General features: G+C 38.4%; 1 long non-coding RNA gene across 3 annotated transcripts in view; it reads left to right on the top strand.

Annotated features, from left to right (window-relative positions):
- LOC117205678 overlaps window positions 1–14,434 on the top strand; it is a 132,930-nt gene that overhangs the window by 112,141 nt on the left and 6,355 nt on the right. For 2 of the 3 annotated variants that reach the window (XR_004487268.1, XR_004487270.1), the window contains exon 3: window positions 13,513–13,644. The exons of the other annotated variant lie outside the window; for it this stretch is intronic. This is a non-coding gene — a long non-coding RNA (uncharacterized LOC117205678). The remainder of the gene's footprint in view (window positions 1–13,512; window positions 13,645–14,434) is intronic. 3 annotated transcript variants of the gene reach the window in all.

Genomic DNA, 14,434 nt, shown 5'->3' with positions numbered 1-14,434 from the left:
CCTCTTTGATATTATTTTTCTTCTTATTGATCGACGTTCCGTTAGCGATACAACGTATGTAGTTCGATCGGTCATTGAAAAGTCAACGTCAGGATCGATGACGGCGCGAGCTCATTAGGCGGCAACAAGGCCGTTCGACTTCTTGCGAGGATCGTTTCGATTGACGACCGGTCGTTTTCGCACAGGTGCAACGAACGCGGTGCAACGATAGCCAGGAAAGGCGGAAACGGTGAAAGCGCGCGACGCTTCGGTTACAGTCGAAAGATTAGCCGGACAAGATGGCTAATTATGTATCAAGTTTCGGATTACCTGAAGGATGAACTTAGAACGTGACCGGACATCCGCATGCAATCTGCGTACTCTCGATACGTCCACGATGAAACTCGACGCGTTCGCCTTTCGATCGAAGATACGTATCAATGACACTTTTGTATTTATTAGGCGAGTGAAAAAGTTCTGTCGATTCTTTCGTTACGCGAACTACGTTCGTTAGTAAAATTGATACATCGTTCGATAAGATATCACACCCTTGCGAGGGTAAGTTATACAACTGGAAAAGGTATGTTTTCCGGAAGCAGCGAAAATGTTGTGCCCTCGAACCATAATTAAAGCAAATTTATGAACGAGAAGAATAATGCACGTAGAACAGGTTTCGAGCGTTCTTCTTTTTCATCTTTGATTCTTAACTCTGGAAAAACAACCTTCTAGTCGAGGCACAACTAATAATAAGACGCATTTGTAGGGTACAGCACAGTGTCACATAAATCAGAAAGAGCGACGTAACTGCTCTCTGCTAGCCAAATTATGAAGATAAATGTACACGATTTTCATAATTGGTCGAGCAGTGTCTCTGCTATATTTTCATAGCGAAAAACTCGAAAACCGCGATTTTTTAGTCGCGTTACTTTCCTCGTTAGAGTGCGATACGTTGTTGTATATTATATAACGTTGGAAAAGAGACCATTGGAGTTCGGGCGTGAGTTTAAGTATTTCAGCAGTGAAATAGAGAAACTGGCAAAAATAGCGGAGGAGGAAAGTTCAAACAATTAGAAACACTGATCGCTTCTATGTTTAAACGTTGCAGGCCACGCTGTTGATTCGTTTTTGAAATTCCAGCTAGTATAATTCTCGTCGTCAATAGAACGTATTGCAATAATAAGGAAGTTAAATAAAGATGTACTAACAAGTTGTAAGTGATTTACGAGAAAGGGTTCAAAGTATTTGGGAGCACTCGATGGTCACAAAGACAGAGACTTGAAGCATCTGATTAACACAGATATACGAATGAACCTCAATAGAGTTATTGACCTTTTTCTTTATAGATAAAACTCGTTTTCTTTATGGCCTTAGACAAGTATTGCAACACAAATGATATTCACTAAAATAAATAAATCTACGTAACTGTGTAACTCTATATAAAATAAAATCAATATTCATTTTAGACAAAATATCTGTATGTTTCCAGTGATTGTAAAAGAAAAAGATCTAAAATATTTCATTTTGTCAGGTTCTAGTGTTAATGAAGTAGGGTAGGAGCTCGATTATCGAACGACTCTCATATTGAACAAATCGATTCCCGAACATGTTTTCTAAAACAGTCTGAACAGAGTCTCAATTTCTGAACAGGCAATCACGTGCTCCGCGTGTTGCAGAGGATGAGTGTTAGTTACGTTGCAGTCTCTGTTCAGTGCAGACTTTTACTGGAATTGGCAGTGTCTTTTTTCAATTTTCCGTGTCGTTCCGTACTTTGTTTCCCTTTTTTTAAATAAATTATTATTAAATATGATACGTATATCTTTATGCAAGGAAACTCCCCTTACTAAAGTCGTCTATTCTATTCACATATTCCTTTTCTATAAAATTTTATACATTTTTACTGTTTTGGTATCCAATTTGACGTGCCAAATACTGTTACAAAAGTATAAATAAGCAATTTTAATCCACTATTTTGGACCGATTTATAATTCTTATGGGAAAATGTGTTTAGTTTTCGAGCAAATCGATTTCCGAACAACCTTTCCGAGCAAATTACCTTCGACATAACCGAAGTTCCACTGTATCAATTGTTCGATTTTGTTATTATTCGAACGTATTTAATTTAGACTGCGACTAAAGGAGACGCGAGAACTGTTTTGTGAAACATCATGAAAAATCGCAGCAAAAAGTCCAAGTGATTTAGTCAAGAAAATGAATCATAGTGAAAATTATAGTAACTGCTGAAAGATATCTTGATCGTACCTTTTTATAAACACTTGGCGTATTTTTTCGCGTTTCGAGAATGCAGCGTATCAGAAGCTGTTCGGTGGCGCCTTAGGGCGCCTTTTCACGCGCTCACGCACGCGCAACATGAGAGAAGGCAGCGAGGCACGCGTGCAACACGAGCAACGAGATAATGGGGCGTAACCGAAGCGGCATTGCCTCGCGGTGAAAGTTAGCGCCGTGACGTTAATTGAGGAGCGCCTTAGCGTTCTGAAATTAGGAGTCGAGGGCCTGGTTACGACGCTCATCCTTCCTTTTAGTTTATCGACGAAAAACCGGCTATAAAAAGAGTTCTTTCTATCGATATCCAGCTCGATTAGTGATAACCTGCAACAATTATTTTCTGATACCGTTTGGATAACGTAAACCCCTTGTGTTTTCCACGTGTTTTCGGTCTCATGGCATAATCTTTAGCATTTCAAGAGGATATCGACGATGATTAACAAAATAATAAATCTTATTAAAAATCTAGTGGTTGTTGTTCGTAAGAGAAGCAGAAAAACGAAACGATTGAAATAAAGAACCTCCTTCATTGAATCGATAAAAATTAACCATGAAAGCAGCGTGCACAAGATGACGAATCAACAGTCTCTTCAATGGCTTAAGCGTTTCTTTCCTTTTTGTGAAAGTACTAGAAATATCAAGTTATACAGACGCTAGAAGAATATCTCAGTAACAAGAATGAATTCAACAATGGCAGAATAAACTCATTATCAGATAGCTAGAGTAGGATAAAACAAGCAATAACGAATATTATGTTAAAGATTAGTTAATGGCGACGTCGTTTAAAACAATTAATCTCTTTATCTTCCAAGGAACAAAGACGGTAAAACTCGCCGCCGATCTAGCAGATAAAATCAAAGATTCAACGAATTAAAAACTCAATTAAGAACGATGAATACATAATTTAAAGACGGGTAGAAGCAAAAGGTAAAACGTTTCACGATCTTCGGTCGATCGAACAGCCGCTTAAAAAGTATCGAGCAGTGGCACTAATAAAATCGCAACAAAACGAGCCGAACTTCCGATAGATAAGACGCATAAATCAAGAGAGTAGCGGCAAAAAGGACGATGCGTCCCATTATATCGCGACGAGCATGCATCTTAATCCATTAGCTCCTATCATCCTGCCATTCGAGAGTAAAAAAGATACGAGAAACGGAACAAGCATGAACAAGATAAAAAAAAGATACAAAACAACAAGCAACGACATCCTCCTCGAGAAAGCTTATCTCCTAACACTGTGCCGAAATTCTGCGATTCCCTGTACCTTGGGACAGGCGAACCGACAGCCTCTGAATATATTAATTTCGAGAGCGTCCGTCAGCTTGTTCGGTGTTCAGCCTGCGAGAAAAAGGTCAGACGAAGCGTGTCGCGTCGCAGACCAGGCGGATTCATTAATAATTGCTTCGCTCACGCTCGCGCCACGAACAGGTACACCGAGCTTGAAACACTCTTGTAGTTGAGGAAAGTGGAGTGAGATGAATTTAATTGCCCTTGTGTCATACAAATTTTTTCAATACAATGTGAAAAGATGGAATATTTATTGATGTATTTAAACGACTCACGGGGTGCAGTAGAGCTTCATTTGTTATTTGAACTTGTCAGCAGTTGAAATTTTGTTCACACAAAATGGAAAAATGATATTTTTCGTTGTAAGTTGATCTAAATTGAACTGTATCTAAAGCTACTTGTTAAACTGATCTGTCGTGTTGATCGCCGCAATTCTAGATTTGCAACTTCCAACATTTACTTGCCGCAAACTCATAACTGTCATAACTGAGAAAGCTTACTGATACTGATAGCTTGCAGTTCGTGATTTGCAAAATTCCTTTAATGATACTATTTCATTTTGCGTCGTTGCGATATTTATATCGTACAACGTTGCTATCCAACAAAACAGTCGTATTTTCTCAGAATCCTCTGGCGCGTCACGAACAAAGAGATACCATCCCCTCGTAGCAACTTCCCTTAACGCAGTACGACTTATCCGCGCGATGTACGTACGTCCGCTCTGGCGCACCCTTGTCTCTACAGACTTTCACATTCTAACTTGCTCGTGCACGAGGCCCATAAATTCTTATTAGCGATTAGCCCATCCGAAATGTAATAACGCCGTGCCACTGGATGTATCATTAGTCGATGATAGACGACGCGTTGCGCAATTAACAATTACCTGGCGAGTTGTGTTGCAGCCGTGAAACGAGATTCGCCGCGTTCGGTAATGTAAATTAACGGATTACGGCTCCGTGATCCTAAGGAAAAGTGAATCCAGTGATTGAAAGCGTTACTCAACGAGCGACCAATGAAAGTCTCTGGATGGTGAAGGGTTCGTTCATTGAATTTCGTTAGCGCACCTCGTTGGAATGTATTTTGTAGTCGAAACAGATTTAAGATTTACGATATGGTGTTATGATATGGATATCCATCATGTCCTGCAGTTGTCCTGTTAAGTTAATACGTGTTCTTAATATACGGGTAATTGAGCGTTTCGGTATCCTCGTGCATGGATATTAGGGTCTCCGATTCACGTGTACTCGGTTACAGGCACGTGTCTATTAACATATTCATATATTTTAATTCCTGTACATTTTAATATAGAGATAATTGACTACGTAAGGACATTTACTCGAATAATATGGTAAATACGATGTGACAAAACTATCATAAATTTACAAGTAATAACTTAGGATTGAGGGATTTTAATAGGATTTTAACGATTTTAATAGCGATTAGGCAGTCAAGTGCACGCGCATCTACTAAAAATTGTACATATCAAGCTACGAATTATATACCGCAGACATGTATTTCATCCTGCTACGTTCTCCCAAGTATTTTCCATTCAATCGTGCTTTCATCGTTAGAAAAACTTTTTAGTTTGGAGAAAGTATAGAAGAATCGTTTGGACGTGGGATTTTCTTTAAAACATTTAAAGTGATTTCGTTGGGATTTTTGTAAAATGTCGAAAGCATTTCTTCGTGGTAAAATAAGAACGAGATTGGAATAAAAATTCGAAATCCGTAGCAGGATTAGATACACATACGAGATAGAGACCTCTAATTTATACGATATTTTCGTTTTATCTCGCTCGTAAAATATATCGTGAAGTTTATAGAAAAACCTATGGAACACCCTGTACATTCTAGTATACTTTCTAAAGCATTCGTATCTTAATAATTAGCAGAAATCAAACACGCTTGGCTACAACATTTATCATTCGCAATTAGCCTGTAACTCGACTAACTTAGTCTTGACATTTACTTAAAGCGAGGCTGGTATGAAATCACGGCATAAATCTCAAAATAAACGGGTATCGCGAGATGTGCAAGAAAATATAAAACAAACGTAAAGACTCGATCTCGGCGCTGTTATTAAATTAGATGCCATTAAGCGAATAATAATTACACGTAGCGACGAGTCGAACGTCTCACTTAAGTCGCCGCGAGTTTCAAACCGCGAGTTTTGAGCCGCGATCCTTCTTCTCCTCGTGCGTATAGTGTTTCGAAAGCTTCGATATCTCCCGAGGACGCAGGGGAAGAGAGAAGTAATTATAAGCGCAGCGTTGCATTAATGTGCGCCGTCAAAGGCGACCGCCTGTATAACAAATCCGTTCTTGCGCAATTGACGCCAGTCCGCCCACTTTTTCACGTCATTTTGCCGCCGTTCCACGCCACGCAAGTAGTCTAGATCAATATTCTACGCGACCATGAAATAGGACAGTTGAAAGTTATCCATGTTGTCGCTCTTTTTGCATGGCGTCGCTGTTTAGCAATAATGTTTATGTTTTCTGGCTCTCCTTACGCAATAATTAATAACCTATCGATAGACCGCGGATTCTTATGCAAATTTTGTATGCGTATTTTTGAGAATATAGCTACTAAATATTATAGAAAGCGCTATGCTTTGCATATTTTTTCAATAGCACGTGCATTCTACGCGCAAATACACATTTCTAATTTCTACAAGGAAAAAAGAAGAGCGAAGAGATCGATTCACCAATCGCTGAACCAACGAATGTACGTCATTTTGAACGAATTATTAATTAATAATTTACGAGAACAACATCAATCAAAAGGAGTTTTTCCTTATTCCACACCTTACTTGCCAAAGCAAAGGAGAAAAATAAGAACGACCATCGAATATTCGTCTCGTCGATCCCTGATCAATTAAAAACTTTCACTGGCCGATTCGAAGGATCGTCTCACACAAGAGCGTCGTTTCCAAGAAGCCTCTCCCAATGAGAGTCCCGAGAGAAATTGCATGCTCCTGTTACGTCGTCGTCGCGCCGAGATACTATAAGGTGCTCTTCCAACACGGCAAAAATACTACCTAAAGGAAACAGGAACATTGAGAAAAACCGTGGCAGGACGATATAATCGGTCGTTTCGGGGATCGTCTCTTCTTATGCAGCGATGCGTTAACACGACATTTTGTATCGGGCACATTGAGATATTGAGAGGCAAGATTCGATCGCGTCTCCGGTTAGAAGGAATGGTTAATCAATCGGAAGTGATCGATGATGTCGAACGGGGGACGAGCAGCGTTTCGATTTGTGACGAGCAGGAAGGAAAGTTTTCGGACCCGATGCCGTACGAGCGTGCAACGATACGAAGGCGAAACGATTCCTTTCGTGCAGCGAACCGTTTAATTCGTTTCGCGTTCGGTATGCGCGTGTGACGCTTGAGCGCGGGCGCGCCAAACGGATACGCGTGTCCGCGGTAATTACAGGTTACGGGTAATTGTTAATTAAAACGCTGGAGCCAGGGGCGACGATGGAGCCAAGGATCAGTGGCGGAGATCGCGAACGTTTGCAGGCCTTCTACTCGTTCGTGGCGCCAGACCGTGTTATGGGACACGATGTTGATGATTAGACTGCAGATTTTTATGCATCTATGTATGGGAAGCTTAAAAATGCAGAAATGCGCAGAACGCGTATACCGTGCGAAAATATATAAAATATCGAAAGGAGAATGTTCGTTAATCTTTCGTTTCGTAAATCTTTACTTAGGTTCTGTTCTTTGGTGTTTGAGAGCATGCTATCGTTGATAAGCATCCGAAGATTTTAGTAGATTTTTTGTAAAATAATAATTAATAATTTTAATACTTATATATTAAATATATATATAATAATTTTATACTTGAATTTTAATGGATCAATGTGTTTTCCTCTTCTTCTTAAATATTTATCTATTTATTTATTTATTCATTTAAACAGAAAATAATAATAAACCTTTTGTATTTAATGTATTTAATGAATTTAATGTATATTATAATTAATATATATATATATATATATAGATACACACACACACACACACACACATATATCGGTTAAAAATATGAAAATGAAAACAACTTAAAGTATACGTTCCAGCGAGTGTTTTCAAGAGACTAAGGTTTGCCCAAATAGATCTATCTTCTCGTGAAAGGAGTTTGTATGATTTAGCGCACGATTGAAACAATTAAAATAACCATAAGTCGTGCGGTGTTGATTAGAATAGAACAAATTATTATTTCTAACGCATCGTGAAGGAACATAAAGAGAGAACTGGCAAATATAAAACAGGGAATGATACTCTTGATTATCTTACTTAGGAATAAGACGTCAAACATTACCCTCCTTTTGCTCAGTGTCTGTAAATTTAAGTTATTGGGAATTTCATCATAATTAGGAGAGAATAGCGGCATAGATTGACCACCATGTCTGGCTGCGAGCCTAAAGAATTTATGCCGAACTTTCTTTATGTCATCTATGTGAGAAAAGCAATAGGGAAACCACATGAAATAGCCATATTCTAAAATTCATGTAAAATCAGTCCGATTAGTTGACAATACAAAGATTATTGTATTAGTATAGCAAAAGAAATGCGAGAACTCTGTATGAATATTCCACCAATGGTATCAAACTACCCGTTCTTCACGCAATTTCCACGAAAAGACAGGAGGACCAGAACAATCAGAAATCTGGCAAGAACAAGAAACCGATTCATTTCTCGAATCTCACCTCGATTACGTCAAACCATGACTCTGATTTCGTTATACGGTTCGCATAAACGTATCACCAGCTGCGAATTCACTTTCATCGTTTCATTTGTTTCCTTTCGTAGCTTCTCGACTCACCGGTGGGAGTCAACGAAAGACAAGCTTGGCGATTGTTCGATTACTAGAGAAAGTTGTCCGAATAAGAAAAAAAAAATGGGATTGGTTAAAAGACAAAACGAAGATAAAGGAAAATAAACGAGACAATTTAGCCGATCCTTTGTTCATGAAGCGCTCCTACGTTCGACTCCACGAACGATCTTGTTCGATTTCGGTTACGAATTCGTCAGCGTCGGTAATAAACGATTCCCATGGCCACCGGCTAGCCAAGAAAAGAAACCAATGTCGATTAATCGATCGATCGTTGTAAGTGCCGCGATTTCGTTAATTGCGTCCGTTTGTGCTTCTTGTAATTACTTTCACCGAAGGTTGAGAGAATTTTAATCAGAATTCTGCTTTAGAGTGGTTCGAGAACGTATGACGCGTTCGATTTTTCTGCAGGGAAGAATCGTGTCGAGGATTAGCCGAGCAAAGCAATTAGGAAGTTGAACATGTGTCGTGGCCACCGGTTTAGATTGCCATCATTGGCAAAAGATATATTGAAGATGTTCTCATGGAGAAGTTTTTGTGTTATTCGCTTGATTATTCGTTCGTTAAAGAGGAAGTCCGTATTCAGACCTTGTTAAGATGATTTATTGCTAGCGAAATTTGTAGCAATTAGACGCAGTGTTGTGTAACGCGAAGGTTTTTCCTCAAACCTGTACTTAGATTTGTCGTTTCTTAATTATCATGAATTTTTTAATTTATGCTAATAATAATTAGTTTTTTTATTCCTCGTCGAAATAAAAAACTGTAATTGACCGTAATTTCTCTCCCTCGAGAGAGTTTAACTTTATGCTTTTCGGTTTTTATCGAGTGCTGAAAACTTTGGGCAATTAAAACCTCTCGTATCGAAAACGAATTAAATTGAAACATTAATGTCTTTTTGTATTAAAAAATAATTAAAAGGCATTTTAATCTTGACTCATAGATTCAATGTATTAAGTGCGACGTAATTGAAAGATAGAAATAGAAAGTTGGTATAATTACGAACGACGACCTGAAAAATAATTGGAGGGAAGTTAGATGAATACTATGACTAAAAAAAAAATATTGATCAATCACGGGTTTTTGCGACGAAGAGTTAATGAACGTAGCGAAGATAAACGAGATTTTCGTTGCTTTTTACACGATGCCCGCCAATTTCTTTCATCGACGACGTCTAATTTAATATGAAGTTAGAGCTTGAAACAGAAAGGGAATCAATAACGCTGTCAGCTTCGAGGTATTGAAAGCCTGATGACCATTACATTTTTGTACATTAGAGACGCGTAGGTAATTAAAAATTAAAAAGAGATTGAGGTTTTTATTAAGGAACTTCATTATTTCGATTAGTCGTCGCGCCTTCTTCTTAACAAATCAGAGTGTGATACTCTTATATATGAAACATTCTGTTCAAGATATTAGTATCTCTGTAAAAGGCGTTGATTTCGTACTAAATTTTACTCGCTATCGGTTCATTGAAGATTTTGAGGGATTTTAAATCAAATTAATTTCATACAGTAACTTTCGCATACTTTTTATCACTTACTCTGTGTGTTATTTTAACAATACATGCATGTCGATACATTTATATGCACCTTTCTATCCCAAACAAATGATCCCAAATGTTACGTATCTAACTATCGAATATAAAATAATTCTTGACGCAGACAATTAGCCATAAGAATATTTTTGCATTATTTATCGCCACGAAACTTTAAATAGAATTTAATGCATAATTCAAAAGAGAAATTTTCAATACGAAACAATAACAAAATTAACATGCCATTCCATTTGAGAAGATGACGAGTAGACTATGCTTAAATGTTCCTCGAAAATATATTGCACCGACTGCACTGACTAACTTTATAAAATAATAATTAAAATCTGTTTGAAATGTCAGCAGAAAGATATTCGTCTGTGCGCGACATAGAGTGGAAAATTCCAGGAATTACTGAAATTCCGTAGTTTCCCAGAGGCGAAAAGAAACGTGGGTGAAACGAGGGGGCGACGCAGATGGCGTTTCCTCGACGCGCTCGAGAGAGAAAGGAAAGAAGAAAAACGGAGGCTAAGAAAGATAGATAGTCGGGCGAATAGGTGGAAAGAGAGAGGCGAGATAACTGGCGCCAGCGCTAATAATTTCATAGTAGGTAGCCGTTGCGAAGGCATGCGCACGGCCTCCTAATCGCTGCTATCGTTTAATCGCTCGAACGTATACGATCGACAGCCACGAGTATACCGCACCAGGAAACGTAGCGCAAAAACCGGCGCCAACAACGATCTATCTTCGAGATCGGTTTCGCGCGAAAAGTCGCGCGCCGTGCGTGACGCTCGTGCATTTCAAAACAATTTTCCGTATTAATATTTAATATCCACTCACACCTTCGACCTTGCGATTGAATTAAGATTTAAATTATAGGATTGACATTCTGAGTTTTCTAATTTCATTTAGAAACTTATTTCATGGAATCATGATTAGAAACGTGCATTAATGTGATATTCGTGATGTCATAATTATGTTATTAATGTATATTACGCATATACGCAGTATATTATGAAGTTATAGTGATCAATTATAGTGGTAAATCAACGGTAATAATTTATTGTCATTAGATTCTTTTAAACGAGTTTCACCTTCGATCTCGTTCATTTCAAATTAACTGCAAGATTCTCAACTTATCTGTTTCATTAATTTATTACCTTTTGGAAAATACAAATGTTTTACAATGAATAGCGAAATTCTATTTTTCGATCTCTAAATTGTTATACAAAGCTCTCAGCTTATTTATCAATTTTCCTATCTGCTGAAAAAATCAAAGTTCCTGCAAGTTTTCACGGCATTAATCTATATGGAGTATATACGATAGTTTTTTAATTCAACGAATCTTTCCAATTCACATTCATCTTTACGTATATTTTCTTTCATAACAACGTTTTAGGCATTGTACTAAATTCAACCATTTTATTACGAGACTCGCGTAAATGTTTACGGGAAGTACACAGGCTGCATTTTTGTTTAGCGAGGTCAGTCATAAAATGAAGTTTAGACAGACCCTCTGACCACTGTGGTTGAATGAAAACTGCGTATCATCGTTCAAAAATAAAATCCAAGTCGCGAAATAACGTAGAACAGGCGTCGAATGCGTCAATTACGAGGATTTTCAAACTCTTACCGCATTAAACTTCGTAAATTAAATTTATGTTACTGCGTTAAACTATATAATATAATCTACGTTGATACACTGAATGTGCTTTTATTTTCAATCGAAATTAACGTTAAACTTCTTTCCATGAGATAAAAGTAATACTACTACTTTCTCATGAAAACAGCATTTTTTTTTTATATTGTATAAAATAATTCTCGTGTTAATAACAAGTTTATTAAGCAAACTGTAATCTCTGAATGTCATTACGACGTTAACCTGCAATAATAAATTACATAAATATGTACTCTAATTTTACGACTTACGTTCGATACAAAGTAGAAACCGGACAAATTTATGAAGCAACTTAATCTAGATCCAAACTACATTCAATTTATATCTCCCTAATAAACATCCGAGCTAATCAATCAAGCAAACCAAACTCCATAAAATACCACGAACAACGAAACAGGACGAGGCGTGAATCGTAAACGCGCGTGTTTGCAGATTCTCGTGCCTTCTCTCGAGTCCTCTCGCGTTTTCTAGCGATCGCGATTCGTCCCCGCAAGGAATCGTCAACTATAATTAACATACTTTTTTGCATGCTGCCCACGGGAGCCGGTTTGCCGTGAAAAAAATCACGGTAATTAAATTACCGAATAAAACATCCGCATCTTCTCTCTTCCACGCGAAAAAAGAGCGCAAATCGAGCGCACCAAGTCAGGCTGCAAGACGTGTCACGCGAACAGCGGAGAGGGGCCAATAAAATCACACGTCGATTCCTCCTGCTCCACATAACGAAAACCCTCGTTTTGCTCGTTTGTTCGTATGATAGCAACGGACGTTTCTGGAAAGACGAAAAAAGAAAGAAAATAAAAAAGAAAGGAAAAAAAATCGATCATTCGCTTTACACGCCGCCGTACGATTCCCGCGAAACTAGGATGACGACGAAGCGGAATCGTGATCGCCTGTAATTGGAATGCCATCCGGGCGGCGGCGGTCGATTGATGAACGACGAACGGACCGGCTGTGGATAGTTATCGTGCATCTTCCTCGCGAGCGTAGACGCGAACTTGCACGCAGGAACGCGTGTACGAACCGAGTGCAGAACCGGGCGAACGTTGTTCAGGCTACAGGATCGTTCAATAACGGTGTTTGTACCGTGCAACGGTGGAAAAAAGTCACCCGTATAGATGAAATATTTAGCGATCGATTTAAATTTCTTTCTCTGTGTAATTTTCGTGATTTTATTTTGGTGATTTACGAAACACGTTTCTATGCGTGAGGCAGAGCCATATTAGATAGTGGATGACACGACCAGTCCAATTAGGTTCACGAAGATCCATGATCTACACGCACGCGTGATAATTAGATACTATTAAGTCGATTAAAAAGTGAATATGTACTTTTGCGACTGCGATGCGGTACAAAAGCAATGCCATTTGTACTTTTGCAGTAGCGTTGACAATTTTCTAAGTGCTCTGCAGATATAGTAGAAAAGAATTTCGTTGAGAATTGTTCTTGTTCAAAATTGTCGATAAAATAGCGTACCAATGGGAGAGGAAGGAAGTAATTTTTTTGCAAATAAAGCTGATTAAAAAGTAACGTGTTTCAATTCAATGGGATTGATTCACTTTGTTACGAACTTTCAAACGAAAAAGTGTACTGTGCAGAAATAGCGATGCTGGACATTTTTGTTAATTCTACCAATCTTAAAGACAAAAGTTTCATGTAAAATCACATGGGAAAACATACGAAAGCAGGAACGAAACTATAGCATTATAGAAAAATAGTGATCATTTGTTTCTTTTTTTTTTTTTGATTTCATTTTACACGATAATAAGAGACTTCTTAGGTTTTTATATCTTCTTAAATTTGTATGCTGCATAGTCTACGAACGTAGTGTAACGAGTAACACATATACATATCAGTAAATGTACAGTGACGCGCAAGGAGAGTGTGTTACAACGTTGTCATTACTATGTTACAGCTTCTTCCGCTATTAAAAGGAAAGTTTTATGCGTGATCCTGCGTAAGTTCACAGACAGGAAAGCGTATAAACGCGACAAGAACAGCGCCGAGCGTTTATACAGGAGAAACTACAGCGCCCTCCAAAACAAAGGTCTGAAATCTAAATTCTTCCACTTTCTTGTAATTTCCCTCGCTATTAGTGGAAAATTTTCAGTGGATCTATCCAAATTTACGTGTAGCGAAACACTGATGCAGCTACCACACTACAGACTACAGATACTAAAACTACAGCAATTCAAACGCGCGAAAATAGAATGCACAAGAATAAGTGAGATTATGGGAAAAACCAAACGATCTCTTATCCTTACTTTGTTATGGCCCTTTCCGCTATTACGAGCAAGTTTTGCTTTGATTCTGCCTAAATCCGTCTGCAGAAAAGCATACAAACGTGACAAGAAGAACAACGTACGAACGAACGTTTACGGACCTATAGAGCCTTTCAAAAACAATATCTCCATGTGTAATAATGTATTTTCTTAAATCCGCGCGAGCTTATACGCGAACTATATGATCACATATACAAATTACAGAGAATTAAATGCAAATTACCGAAATTAAAGGCAAGATACAAAGAAGGAACAAGAGTTAAGGCAAAAGGGAAAAAAAGAGGTTAGTTCTGGTGGGAAAAATAATATCTCCTGGCGTCCCAATTTCCTCAAACCTTCGCGAGCGTATTCGCAAGTCACACCGACGAGTATTATAGAGAACGAAATTAAGTTTAGCGCAACGGGGTTAAAATTCGTACAAAAGACAAGCGACGAAGCGAAAAGAAGGAAAGAAGGTTAGTTTGGGTGGCAGCGCGCGCAAGGCCGACCGCAAAGAACGGTGAGGGGAGGGAACGTTGGATGCACGCGCAAAATAAACGCGGTCTCGCGATCGTA

Source organism: Bombus bifarius, unplaced genomic scaffold (genome assembly GCF_011952205.1).
Source record: "Bombus bifarius isolate JDL3187 unplaced genomic scaffold, Bbif_JDL3187 scf7180000007992, whole genome shotgun sequence".
Classification (NCBI taxonomy): Eukaryota; Metazoa; Arthropoda; class Insecta; order Hymenoptera; family Apidae; genus Bombus; species Bombus bifarius.
The sequence above is the reverse complement of the archived record's forward strand: the minus strand, read 5'-3'. Positions and strand labels throughout refer to the sequence as shown.